Source organism: Globicephala melas, chromosome 3, assembly GCF_963455315.2.
Source record: "Globicephala melas chromosome 3, mGloMel1.2, whole genome shotgun sequence".
NCBI lineage: Eukaryota > Metazoa > Chordata > Mammalia > Artiodactyla > Delphinidae > Globicephala > Globicephala melas.
In genome coordinates this window covers 31,144,898-31,169,423 of record NC_083316.1, presented here as the reverse complement: position 1 = coordinate 31,169,423, position 24,526 = coordinate 31,144,898, and the positions used below count along the sequence as shown (strand labels likewise).

General features: G+C 42.6%; 1 protein-coding gene across 1 annotated transcript in view; it reads right to left on the bottom strand.

The window, feature by feature from the left end:
• EGFLAM (EGF like, fibronectin type III and laminin G domains) overlaps positions 1 to 24,526 on the bottom strand; it is a 541,883-nt gene that overhangs the window by 232,241 nt on the left and 285,116 nt on the right. Inside the window, exon 4 of the mRNA XM_060295410.1 lies at positions 9,392 to 9,487. The gene's annotated coding sequence lies outside the window, so the exon portion shown is untranslated. The remainder of the gene's footprint in view (positions 1 to 9,391; positions 9,488 to 24,526) is intronic.

Here is a 24,526-nt window from a genome sequence, read left to right as displayed (position 1 = left end):
GGATTTCCTTCTTTATTAAAGCGGAATAGTATTCCATTACATGTGTATACACATTTTCTGTATCTGTTCATCTGTTGATGAACATTTAGGATGCTTCCAGATCTTGGCTATTGTGAATAATGTTGCAATGAATGTGGGTGTGCAAACATCTCTTCGAGATCCTATTTTCAGTTCTTTTGGATATATACCCAGAAGTGGTATTGCTGGATCATATGGTAGTTCTATTTTTAATTTCTTGTGAAACTCCCATATTGTTTTTCATAATGGCTACACCATTTTATAACCCCGTCAACAGTGCACAAAAACTCCAAGTTCTTCATATCCAACACTCATTATTTTCTGGGGTTTGGTTTGGTTTGGTTTGTATAGTGGCCATCCTAACAGTTTTGAGGTGATATCTCATGTTTTTATTTGTATTTTCTTGAAGATTAGTGGTATTGAGCATCTTTTCATATATTTGCTGGCCATTTGTATATCTTCTTTGGAGAAATACCTGTTCAAGTCCTTTGCCCATTTTTAATCAGGTTATTTGTTTTGTTGTTGTTGGGTTGTAGGAGTTCTTTGTATATTTTGAAGATTGATCCCTTATTCAGTATGTGGTTTGCAAATATTTTCTCCCATTCTGTAGGTTGCCTATTACTCTGATAATTGTACCCTTTGCTGTGCATAAGTTTTAAAGTTTGATGTAGTACCACTTGTCTGTTTTTGCTTTTGTTGCTTGTGCATTTGGTGTTATATCTAAGAAATCATTGCCTACTCCAATGTCATGAAGTCTTTCCCTGTGTTTTCTTCTAGGAGTTTTATAGTTTCAGGTCTTACATTTAGGACTTTAATTTTTGTATATAGTGTAAGATAAGGGTCCATCTTCATTCCTTTGCATGTGGATATTCAGTTTTCTCAACACCATTTATTGAAGAGATTATCCTTTTTCCATTTTGTAGCCTTAGTATCCTTGTCAAAGATCATTTGACCATATACATGAGAGTTTATCTGGGGACTCTCTATTTAGTTCCACTGGTCTGTATGTCTGTATTTATGCCAGCACTATACAATTTTGATTACTATAGCTTTGTAATATGTTTTGAAATCAGAAAGTGTGCAGCCTCCAGCTTTGTTCTTCTTTCTCAAGATTTTTTGGCTATTTGGGATTTTTTGAGATGCTATGTGTATTTTATGAATTTTTTCCTTTCTACAAAAAATGCCATTGAGATTTTGATGGGGATTTTATCAAATCTGTATATGGGTCTGGGCAGTATGGACGTCTTAACAATATTAAGTCTTCCAATCCATGAACATGGGATTTCTTTCCACTTATTTGTGTCTTCTTTAATTTCTTTTATCACTGTTTTGTAGTTTTCAGTGTACAAGTCTTTTACCTCCTTGGTTAAGTTTATTCCAGGGTATTTTATTCTTTTTGATGTTATTGTTTTCTTAATTTTCTTTTTGGATCATTCACTGTTGTTGCATAAAAATGCAACTGATTTTTGAGTGCTGGTTTTATATCCTGCAACTTTGCTGGATTAGTTTATTAATTCTAACAATTTTGTTTTTTGTGGAATCTTTAGGGTTTTCTACATATAAGATCATGTAATCTGCAAACAGATAATTTTACTTCTTCTTTTCCAATTTGAATGCCTTCTATTTATTTTTCTTGCCTAATTGCTCTGGCTTGGACTTCCAGTACTATGTTGAATAGAAATGGCAAGAGTGGCAAGATATTAGTCCTTTTTCTATCTTAGAGGAGAAGCTTTCAGCTTTTCACTGTTGAGTATGATGTTAGCTATATAGGATTTTAGTGTATGACCTTTATTATGTTGATGTAGTTTCCCTCTATTCATAGTCTGTTCAATGTTTTCATCAAAAAAGGATTTTTAATTATGTCAAATGCTTTCTCTGCATCAGTTGAGGTGATCATGTAAATTTTGTCTATTATTCTATCAACGTAGTGTGTTACATTCATTGATTTTTTTTTTTTTTTTTTTTTGTGGTATGCGGGCCTCTCACTGTTGTGGCCTCTCCCGCTGCAGAGCACAGGCTCCGGACGTGCAGGCCCAGTGGCCATGGCTCACGGGCCCAGCCACTCTGCGGCATGTGGGATCCTCCCGGACCGGGGCACGAACCCGTGTCCCCTGCATTGGCAGGCGGACTCCCAACCACTGTGCCACCAGGGAAGCCCACATTCATTGATTTTTGTATGTTGAACCAGCCTTACATCCAAGGGATAAATGCCACTTGGTTATGGTGTATAATCCTTTTAATGTGCTATTGAACTTGGTTAGCTAATATTTTGTTGAGGATTTTTACATCAATATTCATCAGGGATATTGGTCTGTAGTTTTCTTTTCTTTTAGTCTCTTTGTCTGGCTTTGGTATCAGGGTAATATTGGCCTTGTAAAAGAAGTTTGAAAGTATTCCCTCCTCTTCATTTTTTTGGAAGAGTTTGAGAAGGATTGACACTAATTCTTCTTTAAATGTGTGGTAGAATTATTCAGTGAAGCCATCCGGTCCTGGACTTTTCTTTGTTGAGAGGTTTTTGATTACTAATTCAATCTCCCTACTAGCTAGCTATAGGTATGTTCAGATTTTCTGTTTCTTCCTGATTCAGTCTTCATAGTTTGTGTGTTTCTAAGAATGTACCCTTTCTTCTAGGTTATCCAATTTGTTGGCGTATAATTGTTTATAGTAGTCTCTTATATTCCTTTTTATTTCTGTGCCATTAGTTACAATGCCTCCTCTTCCATTTCTGATTTTAGTTATTTGTCATCATGTTTAAAGGGAGATTGCTGAACTAGATGATTTCTAAGGCCTTTCTAGCTCTGCAATTCTTTGGCATCTCAAAGGAATATTTTTTAAGTGTATTATAAAATATTTAAGGCATACAAAATGATACAAAGAAGAATACAATGAATACCAACCCAGCTTAAGAAATACAAGTTATCAAAATAATAGATAACTTTCTGTGTATCCTTCCCATCCCAGAACATGTGTGTTCTCCATCCCAGAACAACTCACCATCCTGATTTTGTGCTTTTCATTTTCATGCATGTCTTTACACTTTTATTATATGCACGTATGTGGATCCCTGAGAAACATGTGGTATTTTGCCTGTTTTAACTATGTATCAGTAATATCATGCTGTATTTATTAGTCTACAAATGGCTTCTGTTCTCTTACTTTTTGTTTGTGGCCTTCATCCATGTTGACGCATGTTGCTCTTGTTCATTTTCACCCCTATATAGTACTTCATTATAAGAAGGCACCACCATTTATTTATGCACTGTTGATGGATGTTGAGTTGTTTCCATTGTTTTGTTTTAACCAGTAATCTTATCCAGATGTCCGTGTACATATCTCCTTTGCACTCGTGTGAGACTTGTTCTAATAGTGGACTACCTAAGGCAAAGGGGATGCACATCTTCACCGTGACTAAATAATGCCAAATTTTTCTCTAAAGTAGCTGAACCAGTGTATACTCCCAACAGCAGGGTATAAGATTTCCCATTGTTCAACATCCATACCATCACTTAGTGTCATTTTATACCCCATCTAATGGCAAAAAATGGTAACCTGTTGTAGTTTTCACTTGCATTTCCCTGATAACCACCATGATAATTCATTTTGTCATATGTTTAGTAGCCATTTATGTTTCCTCCTCTGTGAAATGCTTCTTCATATTTTTTTTGCCTACCCTTGATCTTAACATAGATGAACTATGTTTACTACCTATCCAGGGAAAGTCATAGATTGCATGACCAGATCTCACTATTGTGGATTGCGTGTGGGAAGCTACAACGTAGCTCCCATCTGTACCACAGGAATGTGTGGATGAGCATTACCTTTCCTTAGGTACATTCAGTGTAGCCATATTTTCTTCACACCAGTCAGTTCAGGTGGAGAATGTGAGTCTCCTGTTAGAAAATTGAAACCTGGGGTCTTCACAGGACTTGTTGCTGAGCTGATACTGATTCTATCCAGATGGCCACCTGCACCACCCGATCTGGAGAGGCCTAAGCATGCACTGGAGGGAGGCCGTGCACACTCATTCTCCAGTAAAGAGTCAGAGTTATGGCTCATGCTCTAATACTGAGAATTTCCTGGGTTTTATGGAGAAATGTTTACTTCTGGTATTTTTCAAAGCTGCAAAACGCTAACATTTATTTAGAGACGTGTCACAAGTGAAGCCAAAAGAAACATGCCCAAGGTTGAATTTGAGATTTTTCTAACTGCAATTTTGGAGCAGAGTGTTCACCAAAGAAGGGTTGGAAGTGAAGAGGCAAAGAGCCTCTTGTGTTCATTCTTGTTTAACTCTTCTCGTGGAAACTTGATTTTGTCCACAAGGGGTTTAAACAAGTGAGGATACAAGAGGTGGTGGGCACATAGGATCAGTCAACCTCAGCTTCCACACCTGACTAGCGTCTGATTTATGTGAATTCCTGCTGCTGCCACTGCAGATTGTCCCAGCTATAGTCAGGTTGGGTTGGTTTGCAAAGTGTAATGCTAGTGTAGACAGTGTGTCCAAAGTGGGTGCATCGCCATTGGAGAAGACCAATGTAAAATAAAATAAAAATCTGACTATTTATTGTCAGAGCCCAATGTAAAAATAGAAATTGTGGCTTTGGAGTTGACACAGTTTACAGGATATCAAGAGATAGAGAGGAGAGGTTCCCCCCTGCCCCAGGCCCCAGCCACCTTCCAAAATATGTATATACATGTAAACACACACACACACACACACACACACACATCAGTTCAGAAAAGCATATCTACTCCATGCAGCCCTCATTCCGCTGATTTTAGTTTCTCCTATTTCTACTTTTAAGCCAAAATTAAGATGAATGAAAAACAAAAAAGGCAAGAAAAATTCTAACTCTCAGACCTGAAATTCATGAAAGAATGAACAAACATGTTCACCAGCAGATCGTGAAGCAAACCAACATACCATCAATAAGTTAGTCAATTGATGCATAATTATTGAGTTTAAGGCATTGTGTGTATTCTGGATTGGGAGGCTCCTGTGGCTTCCCCAGGGTCCTCTAGAACAGGTATTTAGGAATGCCCCACACCTGGAAGGCTGTTTCTGTTTTCAATCAGCATCTTAGACACAGCCAATAAAAGAACAGATAGAGCTTATAGAAAAGATAGAGCTAAGTAGAGAATAAATAGAAGACTATGGAAAGACCTGGGCAAAGGGAATCTTTGAAATAAATGAACCTTGACTAGTCAATCCATTCGCAAATATTTACTGAAGAGCTGGTATACGCCGTCAGTGCCTATGTTCTATTGGCGATATAATAGCATTCTTCCCTCTGTGCCTCAGTCTTCTCAGCTGTAAATTGGGGATAATAATAGTACCTTCCTTGAAGGATTGTTGTGAGTGTTAAATGGAATAACATATTTGAGGCATGTAGAACAGTGCCTGACAGGTGGTAATTATGCAATCAGCATTAAGGAAGGAGACAAATCATAAGCACGTAGAAACTGAACAACAATATAGACATCAATAAAGAGATGTGACAAGGCAGTGTATTATTAATTGCGAAACAAGTGCTTCTCACCCCTGAATGTCAAAAGCGAGGGCATAGAGCTAAGAGCCAAAAGAGTTTGGTTTCTCTCACTAGCCAAGCACCTGCTTTTTGCACATGTCTGAGATGCTGCAAACTGGGTCCCTCCAGAGACACCATGGATCATGATGGGCTTTTGGGAAAGGACCCAGACCTGCCTCTTAGCACGGAGGTGGTGCAGTGGAGTGCTGGAGGGTGGAGCCGTGGCGCCAGACCGCCCAAGTTCAAAGCCCAGCACTGGCGCTTACTAGTTGTAGGCTCCTGGGAAGGTTATTTAACTCTTTCAAGTCTCTGTTTCCTTGAATGTCAGTGAGGACTGATAATAGTCTCTATTTCACACGTTGGCATGAGAATTAAATGAGAGAGTTCACATAACTCTTGTGATAGAGTACCTGGCATATACAAGTTAAATTGCTTATCTAAATGGGATGCTAAGCCAGCCGCTTCTTCAAGACCTCCAAAGAAAGCAATTCCACAGCCTGCCACATGGTTTGACCTGCTCCGGTGTTCAAAACTTCCTCCTGTTAGGAAATCCTCCCTGATCTAAGTTTATATAAGTTGAGAGGGCCGTTAGAGATTTTTATAAACCAACTCATTCTACAGATGAGGAAACTGACCTGGAAGATTTAAGCGACCTTCCCAAAGTCATCCAGAGCCCAGGTGGCTCCCAATTCTAACTCAGATCCATGCTTTTCCTACAAAGTCTACATTAATTGTTTCCCTCTACAGGTCCTCTCATCCCACGCTCATTGTAGCAGGGACCCTTTGGTTCACAACGTTCTAAATTGGTAGACAGACCATTCCAAGCCCTCCATGGTCCGGCCCCTATCTACCTGGTGGGGCACCCAACACAAAGCATATCCCTCTTCCCCATGTGGGCTCTGGACAAATTGCAAAATCAAACGAAAGGTGCAAACATGGCTGGAACATCACCTACACTACTGATCAAGGCTAAAGTGGAGAATAGAGCTTAGTAAGAGAGCCAAGGGGCCTGCCAGCTGACCCCCAATTAGGCAGATTCCTGCACGCAGGCCCTAGGCATGTGGACTGGCGCACAGAGAAGCAGATTTCCATGTGGCAGACATTCCGGATCCCAAAAGGAAGAAGAAGGACAGGGCTGAGCAGAATACATGCTCTCTATTCTCCAATTTACCCGTCAGAGAAGTCACTGCACCTCCCCAAGAATGGAGAGAAGTCAGGAGAGTGTGTGGGAAAAATCCCCTTTCTTAGAAACAGAGTGGGAAAGATTTCCTTTTCTAGTTTCACCTCTATCTAACCACTCCTCCCTTGTTCCTTACTCTCTGGCCCTACAAACCACTTGTAAGCCTTTAGCCCTGCTCTCTTGCTGGTTCTGTTCACATTTTCCCTCTGGAACACAGTACCCGGGCATTTTGAGTCCCCAAATGTCACATACCCACTTATCTTTCAAAACATAGTTCATGCCTCAGCTTCTGTATGAAGCTCTTCCTTCCTCTTCTCATTTCCACCCTCAACCCCCAATGGGGTAGAATTGGCCAAGCCCTTCCTTGTGTTCCCATCGTGTTCAGTACAGACGCTCCTCTTAGCCCTTTTAGCACTTTATTCCACTTAATTTCCTGAAGGTAGAGGCCACTCATCTACGTTCAAAGCCTTACACAAGACTTTGGACATGGCAGGTCTTCAATAACTTTTTATTGAATAAATGATGTTGAATACTCTTCTAGGTATATGATATAGCCAAGTCCTTGTCTTTTCCCCATACTATTGGAATCTCATTCTTCCATTTACCCATTAAGTGTCAGTAGGCGCGTGACCCTGTGTTAGGTACTGCAAAGATACATAGTTTGTAGCCTCCCCTTTCTAGAATCATACAGTCTACTTGTAAAGATCAGGTATGTTCACATGAAACAATCATGTATGTTTGTTCACATACAAATATGTATGTGCATGATGGATACAAGTACTTCTTTGCACCCGTTGAACACTTTATAATTTCCGAAGCTAAATCTGCACAGTCTGCCATTTGGTCTAATGACCACCCTGTGAGTCAGCGTGCACTCACTAGCCCTAGTTGACAGTTTAGGAAATTGGGCTTGAGAAGCATCAGATGATTTACCCAAACATACACAGCCGGCCGATGACAGAGCTGGAGCTTGAATCCAGACATCTGGCTCTTAATCCAGTGTGGTCTTCACATTAAGCAGCCAAACAAGTGATACAGTGGAGGCTGTTTGGTTACACCGTGAGGGGAGAGTGGCAAGTACACCCTGCTTGTGTCCCTCTAACTTCTGGCTAGGCTCCAAGGCCAGTGTGTGTGTGTGCTGCCCTCCTGAATCCCAGCACCCCACCCTTTGATCAAAATCTGCCAGCAGATGAAGCCCAGAGTCTTTCTGCCAAACTTGCTGGGAAAAGTTAAAGAAGTTTAGGGGCTGAGAATAGTATTATCTAAGGCGGAATGTTAGCTATCCAGCTGCACTGAACAAACCTGAGTTTGAAAGAAATGCAAATACATATGTATATATTAAAGTTTTAATAGAGTCCTGCTGTCCTAGCACTGAAGCTTCAGGTTTCTATGAAAATCTTTATATCAAAAATGCCTTTGGAGACTGGGTGGGATGGTGGTGGAATGAGCAAATTTGAGTGGGAACTGAGTGACTTCCTGGCCAAAAGAGGGATTATGATAAACAAGCCAGGAAATGGAAATCATTCAGATCTGAGAAAGAGAGTGTTGTTTGTTCCTCTGTCTGAACAAGTGACTGTAATTTCCTATATTTAGATTTTACAGTCTTCTGCCTAACTGTCCTTGTTATAGTGCCTGTAATGTCCCTTAAAACACTTCAGCGTAGACAACATGATGTGTATGGTGAGTGCAAGTTAATTAGGGCTAATAATCGACATTCATGAACATTGGAGACATACTCAGAGATGAACACCACAGAGGAAGGACATAAAACACTTCAGCTCTCCTGATCTAAACCTGTATCTGAGAATTGGTTAATTAGCATACAGGATGGCGAAATATTTTTTCACTGGTGAAGTAAATGGTGTTCAGAATAAATGATTGCCTAGAAAATGTGTAAAGGCATGTCTTCCCTTGCATGATTCTGGTGATCTACCACCTTCAGAGGGCTGCTCTTGACCTGGAGCTTCATTTATCCTCTGTACCCCACACTTGGTAGAAGATGTGTGTGCTGATTCTGCTGTCAGAACGTTTGATGCATTTGCCTTGGCTCGCTTGGGGTAAATCCTTCATGCAGTGTGCTTATCAGATTGCCTAAAAGGACTGAGAGTGGGGTCATCCCGAGCTTATGGATCAGCTGACATGATTGTCTGGGGACCTGAGTGCTGATCAATATCAAAATGTGGTAGAATGGGGTGCGAGACTTGCTTTTCTTGTTGCCTACCACCAGGGAGCCAGGCTGTGGAGGAAGAAGACATGGAGTTCCACCCACCCCTAACTGTTGGAGGCGATCAAAATTTACCACTAGATTCTGTCAACTACTAATGGCCAAAGTGGCTTTAGGTCCTTTTGCAAAAGCGCTTAACAATCCTCTCCATTCTAAACAACCCCTCCATCCTTAACAATCCCCTTCATGCTTTTCATCTTCCTTCCTCATACAGTTCTGTCAAATGACACCCAATCAAGGGAAGGGGTGCCAACAATTTTTACTGAACACTTATTCTGAGCCCTTTATATGCATTATTTCCTTTAATCCACATTTCTAAAAATGTAGTATCACTATCCCATTTAACAAAAGTTGAATCCCAGAGGGATTAAGAAACCACCCCAACACTGCACAGCTAGCACACGATAAAGCTGAGATTTCAAAAGCTCGGAATCAAGAACTCACGGTCTTTTCGGCAGACAACTTCACGGACTACTTTGAAGAGGGCTAATAATTGTTGGCACTTTATGCTCTTACATCCGATGGCTTCACCTGGGGTTTCTGAAAAAGAGAAAACCAATCATAATGACCTGTGGTCACCTTTTCCTTTCAAGACCATCCTTCTGCTGAAAACAAGGAGAACTCACTCCCTCTGAGTAGAAAAGCTTTGCTTATGCTCTCCAGAAAACCTTACCAATGGTCAGACCATGATGGAGTGACAATTAGACAAGATGGAAGGGAATCCATATGGTGTCAAGAAGTACCTGAGGCCCATAAAGAAATGCTTCATTCAGTTAGTTTGAACCATTATTACCTCCAAAGCCAAAGTATGGCTGGCCCTCCTGTTTCCACAGACTCCCTCCCACTGGCCTTTGACAACTTCTTTTGCCCTTTGAGGCTTCTTACCTGGAATTTGGCCTGATTTCCCCTGGATCAAGGAGCATTATTTACTAAGGCCTGCAGACCCTACAGATGGCCCTGAGCCCTGCATAGTTTAGGCCTACTCATTAACTGACTCAAAGAAATTTATCTAGTGTCTTCCTTTTATCCTTTTATAGATGCGTCTGTAAAAGAACATGAGTTGTTAGAATCCTGTTTGCTAAGTGTTCTCTGTCTTTAAGACTGACTTTCCAAGCATGCTCTGGACTATTCTGCATTCAGTTCTGGGGATCATTGAATGAGTGCAGAGGATAGGATCCTGATAAGGAAAGCTCAGGAGATCAGGCGTATGAGGTCAGTTCAAGGACTACAGGGGGAAGGTCAAGACAGAGAGTTAAGTTCCCATTTTGAGGCCATTATTATTCTGAAAAGATAACCAGAGCAACTAGAATATAAAAGGAGAACATTAAAAGGAAAAGCTGTACTATAAATTAAGGTAGACATTTTTGTGCAATTCATATTTAATAGAAAGATAAAGTTTTCCATGGCTGGAAGCCAAATTCTGGAGCAGAAAGAGGTGGACTGGAGTTCAGCTGCTGTGGAATAATAGGGAATTAAAATATATAGATACGAGCAAATAAAACAATATTGGGTAAACACTACATTGGTCATAGTTAAAGAGAGAATTTGTGAATTGGAAGACAGTTCTGAGGAATTCACTCAGAACACAGCTCAGAAAGACAAAGAGATAAATATGAAAGAGCTGTAAGAGACAGACGGGGAAGGTAGATTGAGAAGGTTCTGACACATATATAATCATTTCAATGAAAGAAAAAGAGTGACTGGGGGAGAAGCAATACTTAAAGAAGTCATGGCTAAGAATTTTTAAGAACGGAAGAAAGTCATGAAATTTCAGATTAAAAGCACATACTGTATACAGGCAGCATTTAAAAAACGAAACAAAATATTTCATGGCAAAATTAAAGTACACCAAAGATAAGGAGAAAATCTTAAACTGAACGTGTTGGGGTTAGGGTAGTGAGAAAGGGACCTGTCTTCAGATATCTGAAAAGCTGTGTCTTGGAAGAAGAGTTAGTCAGGATGCCTCTGAGTCCCTCAGAGGGTGACCCAGGACCTAGGAGTAAAAATCACAGGGAAGCAGATTTTAAGTGAGTTTAAGGAAGAACATTCCAATAATAGGGGTGCTCCAGAACGTACAGCTTGCCTTATAATAAGGAAATGAGTTCTCTGTCACTAGAAAGTTTCCTTCCTACATAGAGTGCCCCCATTCAGAAGGGCACTGGAGGGAAGGCAGGCAGATGTGGGAGGGATTGGATGGCTGAGGCTGGGGTAGTGAGACTTGCGCTATTTGAGCAGCTTAAACATTGTGGGAAATGGGGACTGGAGGGTGCAGGGAAATGGAGAGAAAACAGCAGTGCCCAGAGGAGAAATGTGATTTTATCTCTGCAATGATTTGTTTGGGTCTGTCCACTTGCTTGTCATTTTTGAGATGAACTATATACCTTTCTTCAGATTCTACTCCACAACCTCCCCTAGAGTTAGGCAATTTTCTCTTTCATCAACCTGTTTCTTCTCCCACCTGGACCTTTTAGCAGAGTTATTCACCATCTTGAAACTGCCCACCCTCATCACCTTTTCCAGAGATTAGACAGCCAACATAAAACTTAACAGATATTTCCATATATGAAGGTGTCATCGGAAGGTATCTGTTCCTGAGCCCTTTTTCCCTTAATTCCCTGATGTAGAAGACAGAGTGACTGCTCTAAAAATCATGACGACTCAGATCAGTAGGCTGTTCTGTTTTACAAGGCTCTGTTATGGACACTAACCTCATTTAATTTTTCACAAAAGAGGTGAAGCGGTCATTATCACTACCAGGAAATCAAAGATCAGGAAGGTTATATTATATAACATGTCTACGGACAAAAACCAACACTCAGCAATGAATCAAGTGCCTAGGTTTCCAAATCAAGAGATGGCTGGTCACCCCAGGTGACTGAAGCCGTCTGGTCTACAAGCAAATTGAGAGATGGTTCTAACGACCACATTGCCTCCAGGAGGGAGGTTTTGTCTACTGGGCATTGCCTCTCATCTGCCTGCCCACTGTGCTACCCTGAGTGGGCTCTGTAGTCTCTTGCACTCCTAGCTGATACTCCAAAGAGATATTCCCAGAGAGCCATGGTTATGGAAGTCAAGAGAATGAGTCTCAGCCCTAACCCCTGGCAGAGAGTCAGCACCCAGTAAATGTGTCTTGCATTGAATTAGAATGACAGCTAAATTGACCACCAGTGGGCTGGCCGGGAAACCAACCAGTATATTTCACTTCCAGTGCTCACTGGGCTCTAGCTACTCTGGCCTTTTGTTGGTCCTTGAACAGACCAACTTCGCTCTTGCCTTGAGTCCGGATTTTCCTCGCCCACTCTCTCTCCTTCAGTTTTCCCTCAAATAGCTTTCCCAGGCCACCCTATTTATAATCCCAGCCCCATTCCAGTACTCCTTATTCCCTTTCCCTGTTGTATTCCTTTCAATGGCACTTAGGACCATCTGCCATATATAGTTTACTTGTTTATTTGTGGGTTATCTGTCTCCCCTGACCAGGAAATACGCCCCTTGAGGACAAGGGCTTTTTGTTCCCCACAGGTTGGTCAGCACAGTGACTGCCTTTTGTTCAGATGTATTTGTTGAATGAATGAATGAACGAATTCATTTATAATATTGTTTCTATGGACTTCCAGATTCAAACCACTAATTTATAAGCTGACTTTTGGAAGATAAGTCAGTTCACAAATAGGGACGTTCTGGACATGTGTGTGTGTTCATGATGAAATACAGAAATGACGTTTACTAAGTCATTTAAACCTAGTCTCACCTCAGGTTGAACTGTGGACCACCCAAACCTTGAGATAGGAACAGGGAAGAAGATTCACAGGGCCCCGAGGTCAGCTTGAAGCTATGTGGGGACAGAGCGGGGGCTTTCAATTGGAAGTTGAAGCAGAAAGCCTGGAACTAAAGAGAAGAAGAGGGAGCACAGCCATCCAGCTGTGGAAACAGAAAATCCACTGTGAGTCTAGGGCAGCAAGGGCCAAAGAAAGTCTCCATTATGATGCCAAGGAGGGAACCTCCGGGTGAGGGGGCCATTTAGGGAAGGAGCACAAGGTGCACAGGGAGAGTGGGGGAGTGCTGAACTGTGCGTGAGGGTGAGAGCACGCGGGAGGAAGAGAGGGCTGGACGTGGGGGTTTCCAGAGGAGGCTCGTGGGGCCGGTGGTCCTGCAGCTGACCTTGAAACGTGGGTGGGTCTACAGCCTCAGCGGGGAAGGAGCGCTTGTCCTAACCTGGGCCAGGAGAACTGGTGCTGCAGAAACAGGGACCAGGGTGCCACAGCACAAAGCCCTGTGCTAGCAAATCTAAAAATACCCGCCCTCTCTATTTTTTTCTCTCCCTCTTGGTCTCTTTTCTTCTCACCCTCCTTCCTATTTTCTTCCTTCTCTGATGATCCCTTCTGGCAATGCTGGGACTCACTTGCTTATTCCCCCCCTCGGGAAGCTCCCCACCCCCATTGGTGGGCCAAACCTTTACAGGACTCCCTGCTGTTCAGGTACAGGCCAGCAGCTGCTCCAAAGGCCCCCAACCCCCTCGACTCAGTTCTCTCAAATGCCAATTAACAGGTGTCAGAAATGCTGGCCCTGACTAAGAGACCCACGTCTGCATAACAACCCAACTATTTTGGCTGTCCACCCCGCGAGCATAAAATATCATGGTGTTTGAGCCCCTGGGGCCTGTGGAGTTTACAAGTATGCTGTCAAGATCTCTTCATTGGGCAAGCGCTTGAAGTGCTGCCAGAAAGCCAGGGGACTCCTGTGCTTTTATGTGTTCCCAAGCGCAGGCCGCCCTGGCTCCTGGAGGGGCCCTCTGGGGACCCAGTGTCGGTGTGAATCTCAAACAGCAAGCTGACATTCCGGTTGGGAGTGTGACAGTGCATGCCTGGGTGATGATGCCAGGGCGGCAGGTGACACGGGTCCACCGCAGAGGGGGAGAGTAACTGGAGTGGCTTCTAGTTACATGTCCTCAGAGCTCCGAAGGATGGAATCAGGGTTGGGGGAATGGTTGTAAAATGATGTTACAAAATCCGGATGTCCTGATCAAATAGAGACCACTGAGATGGGGCATTCAGAGATGAGCGTTCCCAAAAAAAGGCATCCGACTTGGGCTAATCTAGGATTAAGGCCATTACAAGCCAGAGAGACAGACCACTGTCAGCCAATGAAAACACACACGCACACGCACGCACAGTCTGCCAGACACCAAGAGGAAGAGTAGGCAACCATCTGATGTGCCCTAGATGCCCCCCAGAGGCATTTCTCTTTCTGGGCACTCTCCCTCCTCCCTCCCTCAGGCCTCATGCCGGCCACTGAGGTTCTAACTCAGGGTAAACATCTGAAAACAGAGTGGCTGCCAGGGAGGAGAAAAAAGAGGCCAGGGTGGAATGGGATGGGGTGGGGCATGGCGACAGGAAGAGCTCAAAAGATTCTCAAGTTGGGTGGCTACCAAGGTTGGCTTGTCCCTGAGGGCACTTGGGTCCCGGCCTGGCAGGTGTAGGGGAGCGGGTATAATGCGGCTTCTGCCGGTGCGGGCAGCCTTTCCTCTCTCTTGCTCCGCTTGGGGTTCAGATCTGGTAGAGTTGTTGGACCGTGTATAAACTTGGTTCCACCCAGACAAGAACTGTATCACATGGTTTGAGTAGACTTTGCCTCACCCACTTTGGGGTCTGCACAGCAAGTTGGAAAAATCCACAAAAGAGGCATGATTCGGGGGCTACTGAGATCTCCCCACAGGATCAGCCTGGTTATGCCTTTGTGATCATTGTTCTAAAAACTCCAATGAGGAAGGCTTTCCAGATTTCCCTAGCTCTGTCACCACTTGTCACAGAAGCCCCGGATATAACAGAGTTTACATTTGTGGGAACCAACTCCCAGAGAGAGGCACTGAAGTATACAAGATCACATACTTCTCTGGTGGCAAAATCCAGCTCCTTGGTCCCTAATAAAAACTCTTTCTGCTACACTAGTCCTTGTTCTCTCAGCCTCGTAAACAACTCCCTAGCTTAGCAAGATGCGACGATAAAGTACCATAAGTAAATGCATCCTTTGGAATATTTCCTCTTCCCTGAAGTAGGCTATAAACCCTTTGTGAGCAAAGAGAGGTGGCCTTTTTTCCTTTGCTGCCTGGTCCTGAGTTAATTTTATACTCTCGGTGCAGTGTTTACCTCATGTGCTCCTGGCCGCTGACCATTTAAGGGGAAAACAGCCCTGAACTGCCCTGAGAAATGCCTGGATGAGCCTAACAGGAATCCTACAATGATGTCGAGTCCTGTCCCTCAATTGTTAGGATTTGCAAGAAGTCGTCTGCCTCTAAGAGAAGGCCAGGTGCCAGTAGACGTGAAATAGGAAGTTTTCAAAAGGATCAGGTCAGCTCTCCTGAAATCTTGTCAGATGAAGAGAGAAAACAAATAAATTTCACCCAACACAAGAAAACAATTTATTTCTCTGCTCCTTGGTGGCCACAGGCCCCCGAGCTATAAAATCTGAAGGGAGCGTAGGTTTCAGAAGGGGGTTGGTGGGGTCATTTTTATCGTACAGTTCATGGCCCCAGGATGGCCAAAGGGGAGTGTCAGACTCACGAATCGCCCTTTTCGGGGGAGGGCCGCTCTGGGCAGACATTTCGCTGATCATAATCACTTTTATATGTAACTGGACCTTAATTCATTTGGTAGTCTGAGCTACGGAAGGGCGGCACAGATTAGAGAGCTATGTCTGTAACTGTTGAAATCTGTGCCTGGCGTGCATTTGTGGGGAAATTAAAAATAAAATGAAGCTCATCTGAAAAATGTGTGGACTAGAATTAGCCATCTCCTGACCGGTCACGCATGGAGTTTGTCGGAGATGACAAGGACAGAAAAGTGAGACCTGGGCAGCAGATCGGGCCGCGCTGCCCGCCAGACCCTTCGGAGCCTGTCATAATTTATAATGGATTATCTTAGGAAATAGATGAGGACGGCTTGTGTTCAGGAGCCAGGAAAGACTACTTTGGTTTAAAAAAAAAAGAGCCCAGAAAACGCGTCTCAGAAACGCGTGACCCATTGTTATTTATTCCGCAAGGTATTTAATGACTTGACTTGGTTGAATTAACTCATCAAATCCTCTGCTATGAACATGACGTTTGAAGGGAGTAAACACCGCCAGGCCAGGTGAATGGTATCCCTTTTTAGTGCTGGAGTTGGGCCTCCTGCTTGCACACTTTGCCATAAGGTCGCTTTTCAAATGTACTGGAGTTTTTATAGTTTATATCTTGAGTTTCAAAAACTGTGTCTTACACACACACACACACACACACACACACACACACACACCCCTGAGGGTATTTTCCCTCTGTGACTTCTCTCTTCTTCCAAAGCTGCCCTTAATGGCCACTTCATTTGGTTTCAGCAAATGTAATTGCTCTGGACCAACGACATTTGGGTGCATACAGAGAGAAAAGGGCAGTAGCATCTGCTGACTCTCCTCTGCGCAATGTGATGGTACCTTATATAAATTCTGTTTACCTTCACAAAGACCCTTGGATCACTATCATTCTGCTGATTTCACTGGTGAGGCAACTGATGTGTGGAGAGATTACATGACTTGCCAAGGTCTACCATCCTATATGTGGCCTCACTGGGTTTTGAACCCAGATCACTGTGGCTTCAAGCCTGGAAGGGTACACCCAGTCGAGGTGAAGTCAGAAGCCTACTGTAACTGGGCAGGATCTGTGGTATCGGAGGAATTTTGATGCAGGAGCCAGCTCCATCTCAGTCCTTCTCTCATCCAACCTAGTCCTCAAATCCAGGTTTCTTTTCCTGGAAACAATTATGCGGGAAAAAAATGCACTTCAAACTTGCAAAGGTAATAGCAATTAAACAACTCCCTTTCCGTTGTCAGCTGGTTTCTCTGCCTTAGTAGAGAGTCTAATGGGCTGTTTTACAGGGATGACAGAGACAGATAATGAAAGTCAAGCTTGTGCACAAAGCTTCTGTGAAAGCTTGGTAATTAGCGGCTTTGCATTGTTCTTTAATAACAGTCACCTTTTAGCACCATGCCATCAAGGCACAAACTCCGAAGTGTATTTGCATTTCAGCCACGTTCTTTGTGAACACAGCCGCCAGTTTTTCATTCAGAGGAGCTGCATTTCAACCTCTGTAGAAAGAAGGACCGAGAGGTAGCTGTTTTGTCCAAAATGTATCCAAACACTTAGTGCATCAGAGGTGAGATACGAACATTCACAACTAGGTTTCCAGGCAAGCTTCAGGATTGAAAGGAAGGGCTGATGAGAAGCCTGGATGTGAAATACAGTCCCAGCCTGCCTACATGAAATCATCTGTGTCACACAACAATGGAGTGTGAGTGTGTGTGTGTGTGTGACTCACAGTGGGGAAAGTTCAGTGTGTTCCTCAACAACGACTTGTGTAGCCTGTGGCATAGAGGATGTCCGAGGCCATCTGCTATTGAGGGATCTCCAAAACAGCAGAGCCCCAAGCACTTTCATTCCTGCCCAACAGACGCATCACTTCTGCCACTGACGTGGAAGGAAAAGGGACCAGACCTTTAATAGGCACCTACTACATGCCAGGCACCATGCTAGGTGCATTCTCAAATCTTCTTAATCCTCACCACAGCCCTCTGAGGTGTTCTTCCCTTTTTAGAGATGAGGAAATTGAAACTAAGACAGGTTAGGTTACTTGCCAAACATTACATAACCAGTCGGCAGCCTGAGAGTCAAGTCCACATGGATCGGACTCCCAAACTGAACTCTTTGTCCCCTGTTAAAATGTGACTGTCCCTGGGAAAGGCAGCACGTGGGACTCTATCAGTCATTCACACTGTAGTGAAATGGATTGACCCTACCCTTTCCTGAGAGAAAGTTTTGCTTAAAAAGCCTAAAGGTTGGGCTTCCCTGGTGGCGCAGGGTTGAGAGTCCGCCGGCCGATGCAGGGGACACGGGTTCGTGCCCCGGTCTGGGAAGATCCCACATGCCGCGGAGCGGCTGGGCCCGTGAGCCATGGCCACTGAGCCTGCGCGTCCGGAGCCTGTGCTCCGCAACGGGAGAGGCCACAACAGCGAGAGGCCCGCGTACCGCAAAAAAACCAAAAAAAAAAAAAAAAAAAAAAAAGCCTAAAGGTTCTAGATTCCACAAAGGGAAAGAAAGAGCACAGAAAAAGGGGATGGTAACCACAAAGACACACGTCAGTCGCTTACTGATTTTGTTCAGCCGCGAATATCTCTGGTGGCCTCGACAGAGCAGGTGACAGGGGAAAGGAAGTGTGCAATACAGTGTCTTTCTTCAACTCTCATTTCTGAGAAGAGAGTGAAGGATGGAAAAGCTGCTAATGTTCCAGGAGAAGGAAGAGAAGGCTTATTTTTATTTTTTTATTTTTTTTGCGGTACGCGGGCCTCTCACTGTTGTGGCCTCTCCAGTTGCGGAGCACAGGCTCCGGACACACAGGCTCAGTGGCCATGGCTCACGGGTCCAGCCGCTCCGCGGCATGTGGGATCTTCCCGGACCGGGGCACGAACCCGTGTCCCCCGCTTCGGCAGGCGGACTCTCAACCACTGCGCCACCAGGGAAGCCCGAGAGGGCTTATTTTTAATTTAGGGTAGTACAACTCAGGACACAAAAGCAGCGCCCCTACCTAGGCTGCAGCATGGACCGGGGTCTGCAGAGCCTCCGGGCTGAGTGGGTCTGGGAGTTATACCCCGGTTGCTTTCCTCAGACCCCTCTGCTCAGCACCACTCGTTTGGCCCCTGGGATGTAAGAACTGGCTGTCTCCCTTCCGAGCTATGTGGGCTCCAGCATGTGGCTTGCCCTCTCTGTTTCTTCGTCAGTGAAGTGGAAATCAGAATGCCTACCTCACAATATCCTTGTGAGAATCCAATAAGATAACGTGCCAGTAGCACTTAGTAAATGGTAACTAATGTGATCGTATAATCTGTAGTCAGGATATAAGCGGAATTTTGATCAGAAAGCTTTGGGGTCAAGTTGACCTTAGCCATCAACAAAACTTTCACTTGCTACACTGTGTAAACTGAGGGGTGACAGAAGGACTTTCATCTCTAAACTCCAAACTATCTCCTTTATGCAAAAGCCACAATGTCTGAAATTTCACATTCAGGATATATTCCTTTGATAATTCCTTTGCCCCAAACATCCTTTTCTTAATTCTTTTGATGGGTAACACGTTAAATTGGTGGCTACCAACACTGGCTGCCCATTGGAATTGTCTGGGGAGCTTTTAATAAATGCTGTTGTCTGGGCCGCACCCCAGATCCCCCAAATTAGAATCTCTGGGAGGAACCCAGGCATTAAAAAAAATACTTGCCAAGTGTTTCCAAGTCGCCAAAGTTGAGAACCCCTGCATTAAATTATTTTACTCCATTAGAATGTAAGCACCAGGAGAGCAAACTATACAGCGTGGTGTCCTCAAAGCTGACCTACAAGTTTACTGTTGTTGTTATTGATTTAAAAAGATGTTGGTGACTCTAAATTCTCCTTTAGCAAGAGCCAGAGGTGAGGTGAAGAACAAGGAGCTAAAAGGCACAGAACAGAGAAATAAGCTCTAGGTAATTACAGAACAAGTCATACTTCTAAGGAAATTCAGCTGTTTATCATTCTGATGATATTTCTAACAGGAAAGGACAGATCTCTTGGAAAGAGGGACAGACACTACACTAGGATTGAAAAAAATTTTTAATTTTAAATCCTTTTTTGTGGTTTCTATTTCCTGCTGAAATGTCCCATCTTTTCATTAATTTTGAACCTATTTTTCTTCATATCACTGAACATATTTAAAATAGCCGATTTAAATATTCATCTGCTAACTCCAAAACGTAAGCTACCTTAGGATTTCTTTCTCAAAACATGGGTCACATTTTCCTGTTTCTTTCTTCGTCAGGTAACTTTGTTTGTCTCTTGATTATCTCAGTGTTAAGTTGTAGACACTCTGCATTTAATTTATTTGTTTTAGCAGCAATCAAGATGGTTGCATTCAAACTCGACACTCTATCTCTTGGGTAGCACCGCAAATCTCAGTTCCATTCTTTTAGCCTTAGATGGGCCTCTCAGTCTGCTCTTGTAATAGCTGAGGGGTCAGCCAGAGATTTGAGCAGTTCACACTCAGACCTTGGAGCTCTCCCTTTCTGGCTCTTTCCAGGAATCTCTTTACTTTCCTGTGGCTGCATTTGCCCTGAATCCTCTAGTTCTACAAGCCAATAAGATTGAGAGTTTCTTTCAGAGTTTTTGCCACCCTGTATGTTATAGACTGAGACCAGCCTTCAGAAGAAAGAGGAGGGAACTCACCCCATAATGTTCCCTTCTTCTAAGTGACTATCCAAAATCTGTCCCCTGAATCTACCTTTCCAGTGCCTTCGAGTGGTTGATTTTATTTGGTCTGTAGTTTATGGTTGGTCTGGTAGGGGATTACTTGTTTATACTGTAAGCAGAACCAGTCTATACATTTACTTTAGGTTTTCAACTTTGCTGCCATTGGGAAATGATCTCATAATTACTTTAATTTCATTAGAATCTATATTACATTTCCATCTTCATTCCTAACCTTTTTGCTCTTTTTAACCTTAATCAGGCTTACAAGGGTTGTTTTTTTGTTTGTTTGTTTGTTTGTTTTCCTTCTTCTATTTTGTAGATATTTTCAAAGAACTGATTTGGGAATTTATCCTCTTTTCTCATTTTTTTCTTTGTCTATGTCAGCTTAAATATTTAATTCTGGGAGGAAATTATAAGAAATAATTGTGTGTAAGAATTTGGGCTGGAATAAGGAGATGTGAAAAGTAAGTTTTTCATTTTAATTCGTCTATGACCCAGAAGTTAGAGGGGTGCTTAGGAATACAGAGAAGCAGTAGGGAAGACGATCCTATTCCCACTGTCTTACTGGTCTTGGACCATTTTATCTGCATCTTAGAACAATTTCCTTGCTTTCTATGAGGTCTGTAGTCATCTTGTTCTAAAAGGCCTACTTAAAGGCCTTTGTTGAAACATTGATGACAGGAAACTGGAATAATCCAGCCAAGCTCTGACATCAAAGAGGAATAAGGACATAATCAATGAGACTGGAAGAATGGAACTGTTTCTCCAAGATAACATAAATGGGCTGGAACTAAAGCATTTCCAAATGCAACCATGTCTAAGAAACTGACGGTGAAATTGTACATGTGACAAAGACTTCTCCCCATGACGGAGCTTTTCTCAAAGCTGATAAAATACTATTTTTTGTGACCATTTACAAAGCCTGGATACTGTTAAGTGGTAGCAATGAAATGTCAAAGGGAAGCTTAGCTACAAGCTTTAGTACTGGCCAGCTCCTGAGTACTCCATCTCCCCAAACCTGGAGAGGACAATACAGCAGGAGAAACAAGGGATCCCTGAATAGGTCATTAGTCTGCCAACTGTTCCTGAGTACAACTAACATTTGGGACCCCTACCCATCCTGTCTGAAGGAAGATATACTCCCTCAGCTCTAGCAAAAGTGACTTATTCATTGTTTTGGGGACATGCCTGTGGGTTCAGGGCACTCTGTATGCAAAGCACAGAAGGGGTGCCAAGACGTGCTCTAGACTGTGATCAAAGCATTTTATCTAAAAGGCACAAGAACGTCTATTCCTCCAAGCGAACGATGGGTGAATGTGCAAACTTTAGTTATTTGTGTATGTGCTTTGCCTCCAAAGTTTGAAGCTCTTTAAAAGTAAGGCTCATTGCAGGGGTGGGAGGGAGGGATAAATTAGGAGTTTAGGATGAACATATACACACTATTATACATAAAATAGATAACCAACAAGGACCTACTGTTTAGCACAGGGAACTCTACTCAATATTTTGTAATAATCTATAAGGGAAAAGAATCTGAAAAAAAATAGGTATATATGTATATACAGCCGAATCATTTTGCTGTACACCTGAAACTAACACAACATTATAAATCAACTCTACTTCAATTTAAAAAAAGTAAGGCTTGTGCCTGCTTCTGTTTTTTTGTTGTCCACAGCATTTAGCATAAAGCCTAGCACACAGTAAGTATTTGATAAATACTTCTTGTTTCCAGCTAGGTCCTTTCAAATAATTAATGAATAAATCACTGCCTTTACTACTGCCATAGTCTATTATCATCCCCTCCCCATCAATTTACTCACCAATCAAAACTATAACAATTTCATTAATAAAAGTTCCAGAGGCACGTCCTGAAAAGACATGGATTACTAAGTAATAGAAGCCAATCTAAAAAGGTTACATATTGTATGATTCCAACTGTATGACATTCTGGGAAAAGCAAAACCACGGAGACAGTAAAAAGATCAGTGGTTTCTAGGGTTTAAAGGGGAGGGATGAACAAGCAGAGAGCAGAGGATTTTTAGAGCGGTGAAACTATTCCATATGAAACTATAATGGTCGATGCATGTTATTATAAGTTTGTCAAAACCCATAAAATGTACACTATGCAAGAGTGAACTCTAATGTAAACTATGGACTGGGATAATGATGATAATGATGTGTGATAATAATGTGTCAATGTAGTTTGTAACAATTGTACCACTCTGGAGTGAGATGCTCATGGCGGGGATGCTGTGCATGCATGAGAGCAAGGATATGTGGGAACTCACTGTACTTTTGCTGTGAACCTAAAACTGCTCTAAAAAAATAAATTCTATTTTTTTAAAAAGTCATCTGTTTTCAATGCCTTTAATGGATCCTCTCTGTATTTGTCATAAATACCAAACCCCTTAGCCTTGCCCCAAAGGCCAACCATGAGTTGCCAACTTCTTTCAGGGAAAGGAGATCTCTTTTCCGTGCTTCTCATCTCCCCACGAAACCCTTATGTCTCACTTGTCCTTTCCCCTGTTGCCATCTCAGAGTCCTTCAAGACACATTCAAATACCACCTTCTCCACCATTCTCTTTCCATTCTCTACATCTTTCAGAAGTTATAGTTCCTACCTCTAAACTCCAGTAGCCAGCCACATCTCTATGGCATCACGTTCTACCTTGTTTTTGTGTACATAGCTCACTCAAACCAAATGATTGTCAGTAGGGACTATTTATTATGATGTATTCTTGTATCTCCCACGGCACCTAGCATAGTGCCTTGCTATTAGATGCTTTAAAAAAGTTGCTAAATAAATATTAAACAAATATCCTATTTACTGTGCTATATCACTCCAAAATTTCACGTGCATTTTGTTAGGTACTTTTATTCTGGATAAAATAATTTAACCCAAAGGAATAAGGTAAGACTTTTCAGAAGACTCATTAGTGAGACATTTTGGGAAGGTGAGCATGTTCCATTAATCATAACTTAATAGCCCCATGCCTTTACTTACAAGCCACCCTTACAAAAACTCACCTCACACACCTTGAACACATCTTTCCCCACTGCAGTGGCAAAAGAAGCTAGGTTCCTAGGAAGGCAGTTGGAGCAGATGTTTTCCGGTTTCTCGGCCATCGACCATGCCTCCCTTCCTTTGCTTTGGTTCAGGCCTGCACTCTTTCTTTACATGACTCAGGGAGCAAATTTTGATTAATCTTTACTATTATAATTTCATCTCCCTTGCCAGTTATTGGTTTAGAAAGGAGCATGGATCCAATCTTGGCCAGTAATACATAAGAATTTTCGTGGGGGTTTCTGAGAAAGTTTCTTTACAGGTAAGAAAAGATACACAGCAAAAGCAGCCTCTCTTCTGCTGGACATCCTGTAGATGTCATATAGATCCTATGAAAGTCTAGATAATCTATTCTATAGATGTCGACTATTATAAAGTTGTCAAGTATCATACATTTAGGCTTTATTAATTTGGTATTTTCAATAAGACAGTGACTGAACTGAATTTCACCTTTGCTTTAAAAGAATTTTAGAGGGCTTCCCTGGCAGCACAGCGGTTGGGAGTCCGCCTGCCGATGCAGGGGACGCGGGTTCGTGCCCCGGTCTGGGAAGATCCCACATGCCGCGGAGCGGCTGGGCCCGTGAGCCATGGCCGCTGAGCCTGCGCGTCCGGAGCCTGTGCTCCGCAGCGGGAGAGGCCACAACAGTGAGAGGCCCGCGTACCGCAAAAAAAAAAAAAAAAGAATTTTATAAAACCAATTCACAGTGTAAATAATATTTTAGGAAGCATAATTAAAGAGAGAGGTACTAAAGATGATAAATGAATGGATAGATTGATGATATTATATTCTGTTCACTCATTCAATTAATCAAGAATTGATAAGCTCCCTTCAGCTGTGATTACAAAGCCCCATCCTTGAGGAACCACAGAGAATCACTAAGACCAAATTGTGCCAAAATAAACTTTTCTTTTTTTAAAAAAACATGCTTTCTCTTGGAATGGTAGGTGAAGGCAGTGCTAATTATAGTATATCTAATTTTTTAATTTTTTTTGCCAAATAAATAAATTTATATTTTTAAATCTATAAATGTATGAACAATGAATGGAAGGGCATATATTAAATATGTAGGAGTAGAAGTTGAAGGGACAAGGGAGATGGTAGATGAAGAGAACAGCAAAACAATTAAATGAGTAAAGTTCTCCCCCAGGGATGATCACTTGTCCTGATACCAGGAATGTGATCAACTTTAGGACAGACATCTGAGGTCTGATTTCAGGTTTTTTT